We start from the raw sequence: 20,576 nt of genomic DNA, 5'->3' as shown, positions 1-20,576 counted from the left end.
CGCCTCGCAACCATACAACATTGTTGGAACCACTATTCCTTCAAACATACCCATTTTTGCTTTCCGAGATAATGTTCTCCACTTCCACACATTCTTCAAGGCCCCCAGAATTTTCGCCCCCTCCCCCACCCTATGATCCACTTCCGCTTCCATGGTTCCATCCGCTGCCAGATCCACTCCCAGATATCTAAAACACTTCACTTCCTCCAGTTTTTCTCCATTCAAACTCACCTCCCAATTGACTTGACCCTCAACCCTACTGTACCTAATAACCTTGCTCTTATTCACATTTACTCTTAACTTTCTTCTTCCACACACTTTACCAAACTCAGTCACCAGCTTCTGCAGTTTCTCACATGAATCAGCCACCAGCGCTGTATCATCAGCGAACAACAACTGACTCACTTCCCAAGCTCTCTCATCCCCAACAGACTTCATACTTGCCCCTCTTTCCAAAACTCTTGCATTTACCTCCCTAACAACCCCATCCATAAACAAATTAAACAACCATGGAGACATCACACACCCCTGCCGCAAACCTACATTCACTGAGAACCAATCACTTTCCTCTCTTCCTACACGTACACATGCCTTACATCCTCGATAAAAACTTTTCACTGCTTCTAACAACTTTCCTCCCACACCATATATTCTTAATACCTTCCACAGAGCATCTCTATCAACTCTATCATATGCCTTCTCCAGATCCATAAATGCTACATACAAATCCATTTGCTTTTCTAAGTATTTCTCACATACATTCTTCAAAGCAAACACCTGATCCACACATCCTCTACCACTTCTGAAACCACACTGCTCTTCCCCAATCTGATGCTCTGTACATGCCTTCACCCTCTCAATCAATACCCTCCCATATAATTTACCAGGAATACTCAACAAACTTATACCTCTGTAATTTGAGCACTCACTCTTATCCCCTTTGCCTTTGTACAATGGCACTATGCACGCATTCCGCCAATCCTCAGGCACCTCACCATGAGTCATGCATACATTAAATAACCTTACCAACCAGTCAACAATACAGTCACCCCCTTTTTTAATAAATTCCACTGCAATACCATCCAAACCTGCTGCCTTGCCGGCTTTCATCTTCCGCAAAGCTTTCACTACCTCTTCTCTGTTTACCAAATCATTTTCCCTAACCCTCTCACTTTGCACACCACCTCGACCAAAACACCCTATATCTGCCACTCTATCATCAAACACATTCAACAAACCTTCAAAATACTCACTCCATCTCCTTCTCACATCACCACTACTTGTTATCACCTCCCCATTTGCGCCCTTCACTGAAGTTCCCATTTGCTCCCTTGTCTTACGCACTTTATTTACCGCCTTCCAGAACATCTTTTTATTCTCCCTAAAATTTAATGATACTCTCTCACCCCAACTCTCATTTGCCCTTTTTTTTCACCTCTTGCACCTTTCTCTTGACCTCCTGTCTCTTTCTTTTATACATCTCCCACTCAATTGCATTTTTTCCCTGCAAAAATCGTCCAAATGCCTCTTTCTTCTCTTTCACTAATACTCTTACTTCTTCATCCCACCACTCACTACCCTTTCTAATCAACCCACCTCCCACTCTTCTCATGCCACAAGCATCTTTTGCGCAATCCATCACTGATTCCCTAAATACATCCCATTCCTCCCCCACTCCCCTTGCTTCCGTTGTTCTCACCTTTTTCCATTCTGTACTCAGTCTCTCCTGGTATTAACTTTCTAAAATGGGAAACAGAAGGAATTATATGTATATGCTGGTTTAAGGTGTTGCCAAGATAGCTGCCAGAAAGTTGGGAGAAAGGTCATGAATATCTCTTTTTACCTACTTTTACAATAAAACATTCTCCCAGAGAGGAAATAAAATACTTGATAATATAGGTTTACTTTTAAGGGAAACTTGCCATCATATTTCTGTTTGTATTTTCTTCATTAACTGTTAAAGCAAATAAGTTAACCTTTTCTCTATTTAGGTATACAGATAAAACAAGTGTTATGTTTCAATGAGGGTGAACGAAGGTTTCACACAAATCAGCATTTAGGAAATCTTAGGAGTTCAAAAAATCAAGTTTTGCATGAAAAGAATCTAATTCCAGTTTGATTAAAAAGTTTGTGAATAATTGATGTTGTAAAAAGATTGTTCAAGATGATATGTATGGTGTTTGCTATTATGACTATTCTATCAGGACCCAACTTTTCAGCAATGTGCTGTCTATTCAAAAGCGTTTTCACAATTTTGAATTCTTAGGATTTTTTTATCTGCAAAACTCCTTCACCAAATAAGTTCTGTTGTTTGCTAATATGTTAAAGGTAGCATATTTTCATTAAAAAATAAACATATCATCAGCATCAAAAGCTCACTCTTACTTTCTAGAAAACCTCAGGAAGATAGTTTTATCAAGTTTCCCTTTAGGTTGATGGCAGGCCTTTCCATCCAGTTATATTTCAAATATGATGGCTATATTTAGCATACTTAGGTTTCATTATCTTTTTTAGCATCAGTTCTTGACCTGGCATAGGCCATTTTCATGCTGATGCCCACAAGATGATAATTCCTTTTTGGTACAATTAATCTTACATTTAGCATGCCATTTGGCTTTTTTCATAAAAAAAACCTGTTAATAACTTCACTCACAAGCCAAACTGCTCTTTCATCTTGGTTACCAATGACTGCACCTTTCAGTGGTTTTGTACCTATATGGGTAATAATGTATGTCCAATTATGCTTACTTTAGTTTTTTCATCCAATTTCATAGGGGTTTAAACACAAAAACAAACAAAAAATAAGCTGAATACAAACAGCCTTAAACATAGCTGGTGTTAAAAATGAAAGACTTAGAAGAGCAAGGTAGATTTAGATTTCAAAAAGGATGTATCACCTCCATTAAGAATATGTAACTTTAAGTATAAGGTGGGGCCTCATCAGTTGCACCATCTGTACCATCAACAATACTTTTAAATCTGTGAGCTGCCAACTGCCAACATTCACCATTCCCACATTTAAGCCCTTCCAACCATCCACTTCCTTTCACTAAACTTTTTCTTAACATCCTTATTGACCATCCTCTTTCTTAGCTTCTGATCATGGCCTCAGGTAATCCTGATACTGCATCTTGTGACGGACTGTTTAGAGTTGATTTATGGATTTAGAGACTGTTGTCAGGTAACCTTCATCTTTTATCTCCACCAAGCTGGAAACTTAAACTCTGTCAATCATATATTTGTGCTTCTGGGCAGATTAGGTTTAACCTGAGAAGCATAATCCTGCTTCTGTCTATGTCACAAATATCTTGCACAAGATTTCCTTATCTATATATGTGAATGAAATTTCAATATTTGCCAACAGACAGTTTACTTCTTTCCCAATTTCCTCATGTGTAGCTCTGATGACAGAGTAAGTACAATGTCGACCCTAAATCTTCTTTACATACCAATTCCTGTAGCTTATTTCCCACTAATTGGTATTCATACTTGGGCCCTCTTTCACTAAGTCCCACTCTCATCACCTTGGACTTACTTGGACTGAATCTCATCATCCAGTTACCAAATCAACTTTGCAGTTTGTCCAGGTCCCCGTCTAAGCTAATGTAATTGCTTTCATTCCTTACTTTTCTCGTGAAGTTAACATCATCCATAAACATGTTTAGGTATATTTAGTTCTTCAGGCAAGTCATTCACTTATACCAAGAATAGAAGTGCACTTCAGACAATGCACTGAGGTGCTCCACTTGTAACCTTATCACATCTTGAGACTAAGTCTCTTATGAGTGTCCTTGTTCCCTTCCTTATAGATTTTCTTCAGTCCTAAAAAGAGGTTGCCCCATATTCTTTCCTGCAGCTATAGCTTCTGAATCAACTTATGATAGAGTTCAATGTCAAAAGCTCCTGTCAGTGTAAGAACAGATGAGGTACTGTGTCAAAAGCTTCTGTCAAAGAACACATTACATAATTCTTAATCCAGCAAGGGAGTTTGCCCGTTATTCCAGTTAGTAGCTCAAGCTTCTTATTCACCTTCTGATGGGGTAAACTGTCAAAGGCTTCCAGCAATCTAGAAAAACAGTTTACCCATCCATACTTTATGGTAAAACCCATGCCAGGTCATGACATACAATCTCTTTTCTTTGAAACCGTGTTGTCTCCCAGTCAAGAAGATTCACCTTTGTAGGCAGTCATTCATTTGTTTCCTGATTACCTTTTTTTAGTGTTTTAAATACCACACTCATTAACAAAACAGGCAATTAGTTCATTGTGATTTTCAGTCTCTTTTCTTAAAGATAGTATCAATACTATCCTCTTCCACATCTTTGGACCCACCCCTTCTGGTAGAGTCCTGTTGGACAGTACTTTGAGAGGCCTAGCAAAAGCCTCCTTCAGCATTTATGAAGTTATTTCATCAGGTCCATGGGCCTTGTTTTAAAAGCCTAACAATATTTTTTATTCATTTTCTATTTTTTATTATACTTAGTCGCCGTCTCCCGTGTTAGCGAGGTAGCACAAGGAAACAGACGAAAGAATGGCCCAACCCACCCAAATACACATGCACATATACATACACAGACACATACATATCTACACATGTACATACTCATACTTGGTGCCTTCACCCAGTCCCGTCACCACCCTGCCACATGAAAAACAGCAGCCCCCTCCTCCACGCGCACGAGGTAGCACTATGAAAAGAAAACAAAGGTCACATTCTTTCACACTCGGTTTCTAGCTGTCATGCATAATGCACTGAAACCACAGCTCCCATTCCACATCCTGGCTCCACAAAACTTTCCACGGTTTATCCCAGACATTTCACATGCCCTGGTTCAATCCATTGACAGCACACCAACCCCGGTATACCACATTGTTCCAATTCACTCTATTCCTCACACGCCTTTCACCCTCCTATATGTTCAGGCCCCGATCGCTCAAAATCTTTTTCACTCCATCCTTCCACCTCCAATTTGATCTCCCATTTCTCGTTCCCTCCACCTCTGACACATATATCCTCTTTGTTAATCTTTCCTCATTCATTCTCTCCATGTAACCAAACCATTACAATACACCCTCTTCTGCTCTCTCAACCACACTCTTTTTATTACCACACATCTCTCTCACCCTTTTATTACTTACTCGATCAAATCACCTCACACCATGTGATGTCCTCAAACATTTCATTTCCAACACATCCACCCTCCTCCACACAACCCTATCTATAGCCCATGCCTCATAACCATATAAGATTGGTGGAACCACTATCCCATCAAACACACCCATTTTTGTTCTCCAAGATAACGTTCTCGTCTTTCACACATTTTTCAACGCTCCCAGAACTTTCATCCCCTCCCCACTCTGTGACTCACTTCCGCTTCCATGGTTCCATCCGCTGCTAAATACACTCCCGGATATCTAAATCACTTCACTTCCTTCAGTTTTTCTCCATTCAAACTTACCTCCCAATTAACTTGTCCCTCAACCCTACTGAATCTAATCACCTTGCTCTTATTCACATTTAGTCTCAGCTTTCTTCTTTCACACACTACCAAACTCAGTCACCAACTTCTGCAGTTTCTCACCCAAATCAGCCACCAGTGCTGTATCATCAGCAAACAACAACTGACTCACTTCCCAAAACAACTCACTCAGTCCCCAAACCCTCTCATCCAAACCAGACTGCATACTTGCCCCTATCTTCAAAACTCTCCCTAACAACCCCATCCATAAACAAATTTAACAACCATGGAGATATCATGCACCCCTGCCACAAACTGACATTAACTGAGAACCAGTCACTTTCCTCTCTTCCTTCTCGTATACATGCCTTACATCCTTGATAAAAACTTTTCACTGCTTCTAGCAACTTACCTCCCACACCATATACTCTTAATACCTTCCACAAAGCATCTCTATCAACTCTATCATATGCTTTCTCATATATGCTACATACAAATCCATCTGTTTTTTTAAGTTTCTCTCATACATTCTTCAAAGCAAACACCTGATCCACACATCCTTTACCACTTCTGAAACCACACTGCTCTTCCCCAGTCTGATGCTCCATACATGCCTTTAACCTCTCAATCAATACCCTCCCATATAATTTCCCAAGAATACTCAACAAACTTATACCTCTGTAATTTGAACACTCACCTTTATCTCCTTTGCCTTTGTACAATGGCACTATGCATGTATTCTGCCAGTCCTCAGGCACTTCACCATGGACCATACATACATTGAATATCCTTACCAACCAGTCAACAACAGTCACTCCCTTTTTTAACTATATAATTTCAATTAATTTCCACTTTCCATGACTTCTTTCCTTCCCCACCCCTCTAATATTGGTGTAGTATTATCCCTCTGTGAAGACACATAAATTTGTCATTTATGTAGCTCCACACATATTCTATTGTCTTATTCAACATTTCTTCCCTCTGAAAGCCTTTACCTGATTAGTAGTTCTCTAGTTGGTTGTTTACTCCTGATGTACAGATGGAAAAGCATTAGGTTGGTCTTTGCTTTGTCCACAATGTACTTATAAAAACCTCTCTGCTACCTCCCTACCTTGCACTACTCATTTTTTGCTCCCCTGTATCTTTCTCTTTCTAATGCTGTCTGGCTATGACATTTGTACCTCTTTTACAGTACATCCCACAGCTCTCTCACCTTTTGGCATTTGATGCTAAACCTTGTTTCTTTCCACTTCATTCTGTCTCCTCTTTTAGGTATTCTATGCTACCCATGTCCTGACCCCATAATAGATTTCACACAACCTTCTTTAGCACTGGTCTGTATTATTACTGTAGAACTCTTTTCCTAAAATACACTCTCAAAGAACCTGATCAGGAACTTGATCAGCTGTATATAGTGACCACAGTTGTATTTCATCTTAGGGTAGGGCCCTGTGATTTTTCTGATCTTCCTTTTGCTTCCTCCTCCACCACATTGGTTCTGTGATTCCTCACAAACCCCACTTGTCTTGTTCTTCACCACAGATTCAAAGTCAAGTATTACATGACGTTTTCCTTAAGTTGTTTTACATTTGATAAGTTCTATTTCCATGTTGTATTGAGTAAAGACAAGGTCAAGCAGTAATGGTGTGTAATCTCTAGATTTTGCATGCTTCATGACTGATACAAGCTCTGTACACTTTGAGGAAACTGTATCTCTATGAACATCAAAGTTCACACATTTACCAATCTGTTACTCTGCAGTTGAAGTCCCCCATTATCAATAATTTACTTTCTTCATGAAGGGTGGAGTATTTTACTGCCTCCCACATCATCCTGACTGTTCACTGTTATCAATGTACATCTTATCTAGATTGATGCAGTTTCTTGGAGGGTTGTACACTAACAGCACCACTATACATTATTCTCCCACCACAGTTTTACCCATTGTGTATTGTTTGAAAGTACCATCTATTAAGATATCCTGAAATTTCTTGTTATCCCTTATCAAGGAGCCAATCATCCCCTCCTCCTTTCTTGTCTCAATTTTTGATACTGGTACCCTTCTGGGAAGATTAGGTTAGACTTCACTTCTGTTGTTAGTTTAGCCTCCACCATTCCAGTGATATTGGGAATGCTATCTCTAACACAGTCTTTATATTCTACCATCTTACCATTTGTAACTAGTCTGTTTGTGTGTGTGCATATAATTACCTGTATATACATTATGAAGAGAGAGCATTAAACATCTCATACTTTTGGTACCATCAGGAAAACTTTTAGATCTTTGTGAGTTGCCAACATTCACAGTCTCCTTTCTTAGATTATTCCAACCATCCACTGCCCTTACACAAAACCAGGATATGTTTACATCATTCTTCATCCTCTTTCCTAACTTATGATCATGGCTTCTGGTAAATTTGGTACCACATGAAGAACTGTTTACTGACATCATCATCCACTTGATTTAGGAAATTAATTGCTTTTATTAGGTCACCCTCTCCCTTCTCTCTTCTAACCTGCTCAGGTGTGTAGCCTTCAATCTTCTGTTGTAAGCTTCTCTCTCCTATTTCAGTACCTTCGTGGCTGCTTGCCTCTGGACCTTCTAAATCATGATGTATTTATGTTACTTTAGGTGCAGTGATTAAACCTGAGAGGCATAATCCAGTTTAGTCTAACACATAGTGAAATGGCTAACCAAACATTTCCTTATACTTGAACATAATCTAAATATCTGCCAGAAGACAGTTTACTTCTTTCATATTTCTCCTGATGTGAAACCCTTGTGATAGATTAGGTACATTATCAGAACCTAGATCTTTTTCACGTAGTGATTGCTCTAGCTTATATCCTGCTAAGCAGTATCCATACTTGGACCTTTTTTAATGTATCCCATTCTCATTACCTTTCACTTATTTGGACTAAATCTTTCATCCAATCATTAGACCAGCTTAGAGTTTGCTCAAGTCCCCTTGTAAGTTGATGCAGTCATTTACATTTCTCATTTCTCTCATAACCCTAGCAACATTCGCAATCATGTTTAGGTGAGACTAGTCCTTCTAGCAAGCCTTTTATGTAAACTAAAAATAGCTGAGGGCCCAAGACCAATTCCTGTGCCTTTTACATGCATACTTTGTTTCCTACCATATAGGTAATCCTCAGCTCAGCAAAGGGTTTCACCCTTTATTTCTGCCTGTGGCTCTAGCATCTTAATCGCGCTCCAATGGAATATAGCACTGAAAGTGTTCTGGAGTTCTTGGAAATCACAGTCAACCCATCCATCTCTTTGGCCTAAGACTGAGCTCACCTTGTCATTGAAGTCTAACAGGTTCATGAACCAGGACTTCCTTTATAGGAAACTGTGTTGTTTCCCAGTTAAGAAGTGTCTCTTTTGAAAGTATTCATTCATTTGTTTTTAGTGTTTTTCAAACAAATTTATCAACATAACAGGCCTATAGTTCAGTTATGATTTCCTTGTCTCCTTTCTTAAAGATAAGCATAACAGTTGCCCTTTTCCACATTTTTGGAACTACTACTTCCTCATGTCCAATATAACAGTATTTCAAGAGGCCTAGCTAGTGCCTCAGTACATTCTTCCACCACAAATGGGCAGATTTCATCTGGTCCATTCCTTTGCAAGATTTGTTTCAATAGCCTTATTGCTTTGTTTTCTGATTTTTTATGCTTTCTAAGACTGTGTAGTATTATCCTTCACAGTGGAAGCATTTCTAAATTCATTAAGCTCCTCATATATCTCTTTTATCTTCCCTAATTATTCCTTCCCTCTGAGATCCTTAGCCTGATTATTTGTTTTTTTACCAGATACTTTACTCCTTGTTCTACATGGAAAAGCTTTGGGCTGTCTTTCACTTTTTTACAATGCTCTTTTCAAAGCCTCTCTCCTTGCCATGCAGTACTCATTTCTTGTTCTCCTGTATTTTTAATGCTGGCTGGCTACAATGATGTTTGTACCTCTTCCATGGTATATTCCTGAGTTCTCTTGCTTTTTAGCATTCCATGCTGAACCATATCTCTCTCCATTTTGTCCTTCTTCCTCCTCTATTAGTGTCCCATGGCACCCATATCCCCACTACTTCATGGTAAATTTCTCAGAATCTCCTGGTCTATATTTTTGCAGTAGAATTACAACTCCCATTCTACATTCCCACAGAACTTGATCAGCTCTACATAGTTTCTTCAACTATATTTTCCCTTTGGATCCTGTCTCCTCTGATCCTCCTGCACCATATAGTCAAAGTCAAGTACTACATCATTGCTCTTTCCCTAAATGTGCTCCACATTTGATGTGTTTTCTTTTTCTGTTTTGTGTAAAAGCGAAGTACAGCAATGATAGTGGGTCAATCACCCCTATATCTTATATTCTCCATGATTTGTTGATATAGGAAATTCTGTACACATTCAATGAACATGTATCTCAGTGTCTCCCTGTCTTCATGAGCAACCACGTTCTCCCAATCTATTTCCCTGTGGTTGAAATCCAACACTGATTTATCATCTTCATTGAGGGTGTGTCTTAATGATTCTTTCACCATCCTAGGAAAGACAAATAATTGTTCTCAGATTCTTAAAAACATACGTTTACATTACTTTAACAAAATTAATTCGCTTGAAGATGAGACAGTATTTAAGCATGATAAAAAAAATTATGATTCTGGTGGTTAAAGTTGGAGCACCCACATATGACTGATCTCTTTTATGCTAAGCACTAAATCAATTTTGAAAGCATTAATGTTGATTAAGCACTCAAATCTCTTACAGAATAAAGTCAAAATCAGTAATGTATTACACAAACATGCTGTGCACATTTCTTACTACAGCAGCAACAAAAATACATTATCATTATCAAGGTACAATATTATTTAGACCCATATGATTAGAACATATGATTAGAAGGCGTGCAAGGAATAGAGTGAATTGGAACGATGTGGTATACCAGGGCCGACGTGCTGACAATGGATTGAACCAGGGCATGTGAAGCGTCTGGGGGCCTGGATGTGGAAAGGGAGCTGTGGTTTTGGTGCGTTATTACATGACAGCTAGAGACTGAGTGTGAACAAAAGTGGCCTTTCTTGTCTTTTCCTAGCGCTACCTCGCGCACATCTGGGGGGAGGGAGTTATTTTCATGTGTGGCGGGGTGGCGATGGGAATGAATAAAGGCAGACTGTGAATTATGTACATGTGTATATGTGTCTATGTCTGTGTGTGTATATATATGTATACGTTACGTATAGGTATGTATATTTGTGTGTGTGGATGTGTATGTATATACATGTGTATGTGGGTCGGTTGGGCCTTTCTTTCGTCTGTTTCCTTGCGCTACCTCGCTAATGCAGGAGACAGCGACAAAGCAAAATGAATATAAATATGATTAGAACACTTGCCTCAATTCTACGATATTCCTGTTACGAATTTTTCATACTAAATGTACTATGTAATTCATAGTTTATGCATCTTTAATATACACAACATCAACATTGGATATCATGAAAATTTTTATGAAAGCATCTAATGTATCTCACTTTCTTCACTTAGCCAGTTCCCATAATTTTCAAAATTTATAGATGTATTTCTTCAGGCACCTACAATATTAACTAAGAAAATACTTTGGATGTAAAGAATTGTATTATCTCAACTGTAAAGCATTTGTCTCCTACATCAGAGGTCGTTTTATTTTTTGATTCTCACTGGACCCAAGGTGAAAAAGGAAATGTTTTAATTTTTTGTCATTAGCCTTGCAGCACATTTGGTTACTTTAGGTTATATTAGGTTTTACTGTATTATACATTAGGTTTTACGGAATTTTTTTTTTTTTTTTTTTTTTTTTTATACTTTGTCGCTGTCTCCCGCGTTTGCGAGGTAGCGCAAGGAAACAGACGAAAGAAATGGCCCAACCCCCCCCCCATACACATGTACATACACACGTCCACACACGCAAATATACATACCTACACAGCTTTCCATGGTTTACCCCAGACGCTTCACATGCCTTGCTTCAATCCACTGACAGCACGTCAACCCCTGTATACCACATGACTCCAATTCACTCTATTTCTTGCCCTCCTTTCACCCTCCTGCATGTTCAGGCCCCGATCACACAAAATCTTTTTCACTCCATCTTTCCACCTCCAATTTGGTCTCCCTCTTCTCCTCGTTCCCTCCACCTCCGACACATATATCCTCTTGGTCAATCTCTCCTCACTCATTCTCTCCATGTGCCCAAACCATTTCAAAACACCCTCTTCTGCTCTCTCAACCACGCTCTTTTTATTTCCACACATCTCTCTTACCCTTACGTTACTTACTCGATCAAACCACCTCACACCACACATTGTCCTCAAACATCTCATTTCCAGCACATCCATCCTCCTGCGCACATCTCTATCCATAGCCCACGCCTCGCAACCATACAACATTGTTGGAACCACTATTCCCTCAAACATACCCATTTTTGCTTTCCGAGATAATGTTCTCGACTTCCACACATTTTTCAAGGCTCCCAAAATTTTCGCCCCCTCCCCCACCCTATGATCCACTTCCGCTTCCATGGTTCCATCCGCTGACAGATCCACTCCCAGATATCTAAAACACTTCACTTCCTCCAGTTTTTCTCCATTCAAACTCACCTCCCAATTGACTTGACCCTCACCCCTACTGTACCTAATAACCTTGCTCTTATTCACATTTACTCTCAACTTTCTTCTTCCACACACTTTACCAAACTCAGTCACCAGCTTCTGCAGTTTCTCACATGAATCAGCCACCAGCGCTGTATCATCAGCGAACAACAACTGACTCACTTCCCAAGCTCTCTCATCCCCAACAGACTTCATACTTGCCCCTCTTTCCAGGACTCTTGCATTTACCTCCCTTACAACCCCATCCATAAACAAATTAAACAACCATGGAGACATCACACATCCCTGCCGCAAACCTACATTCACTGAGAACCAATCACTTTCCTCTCTTCCTACACGTACACATGCCTTACATCCTCGATAAAAACTTTTCACTGCTTCTAACAACTTGCCTCCCACACCATATATTCTTAATACCTTCCACAGAGCATCTCTATCAACTCTATCATATGCCTTCTCCAGATCCATAAATGCTACATACAAATCCATTTGCTTTTCTAAGTATTTCTCACATACATTCTTCAAAGCAAACACCTGATCCACACATCCTCTACCACTTCTGAAACCGCACTGCTCTTCCCCAATCTGATGCTCTGTACATGCCTTCACCCTCTCAATCAATACCCTCCCATATAATTTACCAGGAATACTCAACAAACTTATACCTCTGTAATTTGAGCACTCACTCTTATCCCCTTTGCCTTTGTACAATGGCACTATGCACGCATTCCGCCAATCCTCAGGCACCTCACCATGAGTCATACATACATTAAATAACCTTACCAACCAGTCAACAATACAGTCACCCCCTTTTTTAATAAATTCCACTGCAATACCATCCAAACCTGCTGCCTTGCCGGCTTTCATCTTCCGCAAAGCTTTTACTACCTCTTCTCTGTTTACCAAATCATTTTCCCTAACCCTCTCACTTTGCACACCACCTCGACCAAAACACCCTATATCTGCCACTCTGTCATCAGACACATTCAACAAACCTTCAAAATACTCATTCCATCTCCTTCTCACATCACCACTACTTGTTATCACCTCCCCATTTACGCCCTTCACTGAAGTTCCCATTTGCTCCCTTGTCTTACGCACCCTATTTACCTCCTTCCAGAACATCTTTTTATTCTCCCTAAAATTTACTGATAGTCTCTCACCCCAACTCTCATTTGCCCTTTTTTTCACCTCTTGCACCTTTCTCTTGACCTCCTGTCTCTTTCTTTTATACTTCTCCCACTCAATTGCATTTTTTCCCTGCAAAAAAATCGTCCAAATGCCTCTCTCTTCTCTTTCACTAATACTCTTACTTCTTCATCCCACCACTCACTACCCTTTCTAAACAGCCCACCTCCCACTCTTCTCATGCCACAAGCATCTTTTGCGCAATCCATCACTGATTCCCTAAATACATCCCATTCCTCCCCCACTCCCCTTACTTCCATTGTTCTCACCTTTTTCCATTCTGTACACAGTCTCTCCTGGTACTTCCCCACACAGGTCTCCTTCCCAAGCTTACGGAATTACGTTAGAATATTCACAACAAATAGTACATATCTGCTCAATTATAATTATATAACCTAACCCAACATTAGAGTGCATGTTTACTAGTACAGCAAACACTGTATTGTAACTGTGATCTTACCTAGAGAATGAAATTACTGAATGCTTGACATTTCACCAGGTAATCAATATACAAGTGCTTTCAAACTTCATCTGCTTGAGGTTGAATGGCAAGTGAAAAGTCACCTTTTGCAAGGCTGTATCACTGTCACTGGATAAAATGAATTCAGTCTCATTGTGGAACTTCCCACTTCACAGAGGTCCATCATTTCCCTGATTCTTGAAGTAGTGCAGTCTTGAAGCTACAGGAGCACTTTCAGTGAAAGTGGGTCCTGGGTTACACAATGACTAAAATTCTCTTTTTTAATTTATCTTGTTTGACATATCCACTCACAATGAGGTAGTGCCAGAAACAAAAAGAGAATTACTTCATTCACTTACACCCACAGTCTACCTGAAATCAAATTCCCCATCCCCATCCAAGACCCGTGGATCATTCTGACATTTTCATCTAATCACCCCATATGCTCTAGTTCAGCCTGATGACAGCACATTACCCTTTTGTATACCAAATCTGCTTCATTTCACTTTATCCCATGCATGTCTCACACCCTCCTGGATTCTCAGGCTCCAGTAACTTCAAAACGTCTTTCACTCTATACTTCCATTTCCAATTACATCTTCCCCAAATCCTTGATCTCTTTCCTCCTGACATGTATACCCACTTACTAAACCCCTACTCACTCATGTTTTTCATGTGTTCAAACCAGCACAGCACACACTTTTCAGCTTTCTCAGCCATGTTCTTTTTACTACAGCACCATACCTCTCTCTTACCCTATCATTTCTTACCTGATTAACCCTCGTCACAAACTCTTTTGAAGCATTTCCCTATTAGTGGCAGTCATAGCAGAGTCAGTTGTTGTTTATTGATGATACAGCGCTGGTGGCTGATTTGGGTGAGAAACTGCAGAGGTTGGTGACTGAGTTTGGTAAAGTGTGTGAAAGAAGAAAGTTGAGAGTAAATGTAGAAGAGCAAGGTTATTAGGTTCAGTAGGGTTGAGGGACAAGTTTATTGGGAGGTAAGTTTGAATGGAGAAAAACTGGAGGAAGTGAAGTGTTTTAGATATCTGGGAGTGGACTTTCCAGTGGATGGAACCATGGAAGCGGAAGTGAGTCACAGGGTGGGGGAGGGGGCAAAGGTTCAGGAGCATTAAAGAATGTGTGGAAGGCGAGAACATTATCTCGGAGCAAAAATGGGTATGTTTGATGAAAGAGTTTCTGACAATGTTATATGGTTGTGAGGCATGGGCTATAGGTAGGGTTGTGCAGAGGAGGGTATTTGATTTGGAAATGAAATGTTTGCGGACAATATGTGGTGTGAGGGGGTTTGATCGAGTAAGTAATGAAAGGGTAAGAGGAATATGTAATAACAGAAAAGAGTGTGGCTGAGAGAGCAGAAAAGGGTGTGTAGAAATGGTTTGGACACACGGAGAGAATGAGTAAAGAAAGATTGTCATGACAAGGAGGATATATGTGTCAGAGATGGAGGGAACAAGGAGAAGCGGGAGACCAAATTGGAGGTGGAAGGATGGAGTTTATAAGATTTTGAGTGATGAGGGCCTAAACATACAGGTGAAAGGCATGCAAGGAATAGAGTGAATTGAAACACCATGCTGTCAATGGATTGAACCAGGGCATCCTTTCACACACTTACCAAACTCAGTCACCAACCTCCAGTTTCTCACTTAAATCAGCCAGAAGAGCTGTATCATCAGCGAATAACAACTACTCACTTCACAGGCACCCTCATCCCCAACAGTCAGCATACTTGCATACTTGCATTTACCTCCCTAACCACCCAATCCATAAACAAACAACCATGGGGACATCACACGCCCCTGCCACAAACCGACATTCACTGGGAACCCATCTCTCTCCTCTCTTCCTATTCATACACATGCCTTACATCCTTGGTAAAAACTTCACTGCTTCTGGCAACTTACCTCCCACATCATATAGTCTTAAACCTTCCTTAAAGTATCGCTATCAACCATAAAATATGCCTTCTCCAGATCCAAAATGCTACATACAAATCCATCGGTTTTTCTGAGTATTTCTCACATACATTCTTCAAAGCAAACACCTGATCAGCACTACCTCTACCACTTCTGAAACCACACTGCTCTTCCCCAATCTGATTCTCTGTACATGCCTTCACCCTCTCAATCAATACCCTCTCATATAATTTCCCAAGAATACTCAACAAACTTATTCCTCTGTAGTTTGAACACTCACCTTTATTCCCTTTGCCTATGTACAGTAGCACTATGCATGCATTCTGCCAATCCTCAGGCACTTCACCATGATCCATACATACACTGAATATCCTTACCAACTAATCAACAACACAGTCATCCCTTTTTTAATAAATTCTACTGCAAGACCATCCAAACCCACAGTCTTGCTGGCTTTCATATTCTGCAAAGCTTTCACTACCTCTTCTCTCTTTACCAAACCATTCTCCCTGATCCTCTCACTTTGCACACCACCTCAACCGAAACACCCTATATCTGCCATTCTATCATCAAACACATTCAACAAACCTTCAAAATACTCACACCTTCTCCTAACTTCATCACTTCTTGTTATTACCTCCCCACTTGCCCCCTTCACCAATGTTCCCATTTGTTCTTTTGTCTTATGCACTTTATTTACCTCCTTCCAAAACATCTTTTTATCCTCCCCAAAATTTAATGATACTCTCTCACCCCAACTCTCATTTGCTCTCTTTTTCACCTCTTGAACCTTTCTCTTGACTTCCTGCCTCTTTCTTTTATATATCTTCCATTCATTTGCACTACTTCATTGCAAGTATCATCCAAATGCTGCTCTCTTCTCTTTCACTAACAACCTTACTTCTTCATCCCACCACTCACTACCCTTCCTGATCTGCTCACCTCCCACCTTTCTCATGACACATGCATCTTTTGTGCAATCCATCACTGCTTCCCTAAATACATCCCATTCCTCACCCACTCCCCTTACGTCATTTACTCTCACCTTTTGCCATTCTACACTCAAGCTCTCCTGGTACTTCCTCAAACAAGTTTCCTTTCCAAGCTCACTTATTCTCACCACTCTCATCATCCCAACATTCTCTCTTCTTTTCTGGAAACCTCTACAAATCTTCACCTTCGCCTCCAAAAGATAGTGATCAGACATCCCTCCAGCTGCCCCTCTCAGCACATTAACATCCAAAAGTCTCTCTTTTACATGCTTATCAATTAACACATAATCCAATAACGTCCTTTGACCATCTCTCCTACTCACTTACGTACACTTTTCCATCTCTCCTACTCACTTACATATACTTAAGTATATCTCTCTTTTTAAACCAGGTATTCCCAATCACCAGTAATTTTTCAGCACAGAAATCCACAAGCTCTTTGCCATTTCCATTTACAACACTGAACACCCCATGTATACCAATTATACCCTCAACTGCCACATTACTCACCTTCATATTTAAATCACCCATCACTGTAACCCAGTCTCGTGCATCAAAGCTGCTAACACTCACTCATCTGCTCCCAAAACACTTGCCTCTCATGATCTTTCTTCTCATGACTAGGTGCACAGGCACCAATAATCACCCATCTCTCTCCATCCACTTTTAGTTTTACCCACATCAGTCTAGAATTTACTTTCTTACACTCTATTACATATTCCCACAACTCCTGCTTCAGGAGTAGTGCTATTTCTTCCTTTGCTTGTCCTCTCACCAACCCTTGACTTTACTCTGAAGGCATTCCCAAACCACTATTCCCCCTTAGCCTTGAGCTTCATTTCACTCAGAGCCAAAACATCGAAGTTTCTTTCCTCAAACATACTATCTATCTCTCCTTTCTTCTCATCTTGGTTACATCCACACACATTCAGACACTCCAATCTGTGCCTTCGAGGAGGATGAGCACTCCCCACTTGACTCCTTCTGTTTCCCTTTTTAGAAATTTTAATACAAGGGGGTTTCCAGCCCCTCACTTTCACCCCTTTAGTCGCCTTCTACAACATGCAGGGAAGTGAGTCAGTTATTGTTCGCTGATGATACAGCGCTGGTGGCTGATTCATGTGAGAAACTGCAGAAGCTGGTGACTGAGTTTGGTAAAGTGTGTGAAAGAAGAAAGTTAAGAGTAAATGTGAATAAGAGCAAGGTTTTTAGGTACAGTAGGGTTGAGGGTCAAGTCAATTGGGAGGTGAGTTTGAATGGAGAAAAACTGGAGGAAGTGAAGTGTTTTAGATATCTGGGAGTGGATCTGGCAGCGGATGGAACCATGGAAGCGGAAGTGGATCATAGGGTGGGGGAGGGGGCGAAAATTCTGGGGGCCTTGAAGAATGTGTGGAAGTCGAGAACATTATCTCGGAAAGCAAAAATGGGTATGTTTGAAGGAATAGTGGTTCCAACAATGTTGTATGGTTGCGAGGCGTGGGCTATGGATAGAATTGTGCGCAGGAGGATGGATGTGCTGGAAAGAGATGTTTGAGGACAATGTGTGGTGTGAGGTGGTTTGATCGAGAGATGTGTGGAAAAAAAAAGAGCGTGGTTGAGAGAGCAGAAGAGGGTGTTTTGAAGTGGTTTGGGCATATGGAGAGGATGAGTGAGGAAAGATTGACCAAGAGGATATATGTGTCGGAGGTGGAGGGAACAAGGAGAAGAGGGAGACCAAATTGGAGGTGGAAAGATGGAGTGAAAAAGATTTTGTGTGATCGGGGCCTGAACATGCAGGAGGGTGAAAGGAGGGCAAGGAATAGAGTGAATTGGAGCGATGTGGTATACCGGGGTTGACGTGCTGTCAGTGGATTGAAGCAAGGCATGTGAAGCGTCTGGGGTAAACCATGGAAAGCTGTGTAGGTATGTATATTTGCGTGTGTGGACGTATGTATATACATGTGTATGGGGGGGGGTTGGGCCATTTCTTTCGTCTGTTTCCTTGCGCTACCTCGCAAACGCGGGAGACAGCGACAAAGTATAATAAAAAAATATATATATATATATATATATATATATATATATATATATATATATATATATATATATATATATATATATATTTTATATTTTTTTATTATACTTTGTTGCTGTCTCCCGCGTTTGCGAGGTAGCGCAAGGAAACAGACGAAAGAAATGGCCCAACCCCCCCCACACACATGTATATACATACGTCCACACACGCGAATATACATACCTACACAGCTTTCCATGGTTTACCCCAGACGCTTCACATGCCTTGATTCAATCCACTGACAGCACGTCAACCCCGGTATACCACATCGCTCCAATTCACTCTATTCCTTGCCCACCTTTCACCCTCCTGCATGTTCAGGCCCCGATCACACAAAATCTTTTTCACTCCATCTTTCCACCTCCAATTTGGTCTCCCTCTTCTCCTCGTTCCCTCCACCTCCGACACATATATCCTCTTGGTCAATCTTTCCTCACTCATTCTCTCCATGTGCCCAAACCACTTCAAAACACCCTCTTCTGCTCTCTCAACCACGCTCTTTTTATTTCCACACATCTCTCTTACCCTTACGTTACTTACTCGATCAAACCACCTCACACTACACATTGTCCTCAAACATCTCATTTCCAGCACATCCATCCTCCTGCGCACAACTCTATCCATAGCCCACGCCTCGCAACCATACAACATTGTTGGAACCACTATTCCTTCAAACATACCCATTTTTGCTTTCCGAGATAATGTTCTCGACTTCCACACATTCTTCAAGGCCCCCAGAATTTTCGCCCCCTCCCCCACCCTATGATCCACTTCCGCTTCCATGGTTCCATCCGCTGCCAGATCCACTCCCAGATATCTAAAACACTTCACTTCCTCCAGTTTTTCTCCATTCAAACTCACCTCCCAATTGACTTGACCCTCAACCCTACTGTACCTAATAACCTTGCTCTTATTCACATTTACTCTTAACTTTCTTCTTCCACACACTTTACCAAACTCAGTCACCAGCTTCTGCAGTTTCTCACATGAATCAGCCACCAGCGCTGTATCATCAGCGAACAACAACTGACTCACTTCCCAAGCTCTCTCATCCCCAACAGACTTCATACTTGCCCCTCTTTCCAAAACTCTTGCATTTACCTCCCTAACAACCCCATCCATAAACAAATTAAACAACCATGGAGACATCACACACCCCTGCCACAAACCTACATTCACTGAGAACCAATCACTTTCCTCTCTTCCTACACGTACACATGCCTTACATCCTCGATAAAAACTTTTCACTGCTTCTAACAACTTTCCTCCCACACCATATATTCTTAATACCTTCCACAGAGCATCTCTATCAACTCTATCATATGCCTTCTCCAGATCCATAAATGCTACATACAAATCCATTTGCTTTTCTAAGTATTTCTCACATACATTCTTCAAAGCAAACACCTGATCCACACATCCTCTACCACTTCTGAAACCACACTGCTCTTCCCCAATCTGATGCTCTGTACATGCCTTCACCCTCTCAATCAATACCCTCCCATATAATTTACCAGGAATACTCAACAAACTTATACCTCTGTAATTTGAGCACTCACTCTTATCCCCTTTGCCTTTGTACAATGGCACTATGCACGCATTCCGCCAATCCTCAGGCACCTCACCATGAGTCATACATACATTAAATAACCTTACCAACCAGTCAACAATACAGTCACCCCCTTTTTTAATAAATTCCACTGCAATACCATCCAAACCTGCTGCCTTGCCGGCTTTCATCTTCCGCAAAGCTTTCACTACCTCTTCTCTGTTTACCAAATCATTTTCCCTAACCCTCTCACTTTGCACACCACCTCGACCAAAACACCCTATAT

The sequence above is a fragment of the Panulirus ornatus genome, chromosome 30 (assembly GCF_036320965.1).
Source record: "Panulirus ornatus isolate Po-2019 chromosome 30, ASM3632096v1, whole genome shotgun sequence".
In the NCBI taxonomy this organism is placed as follows: Eukaryota; Metazoa; Arthropoda; class Malacostraca; order Decapoda; family Palinuridae; genus Panulirus; species Panulirus ornatus.
The sequence above is the reverse complement of the archived record's forward strand: the minus strand, read 5'-3'. Positions refer to the sequence as shown.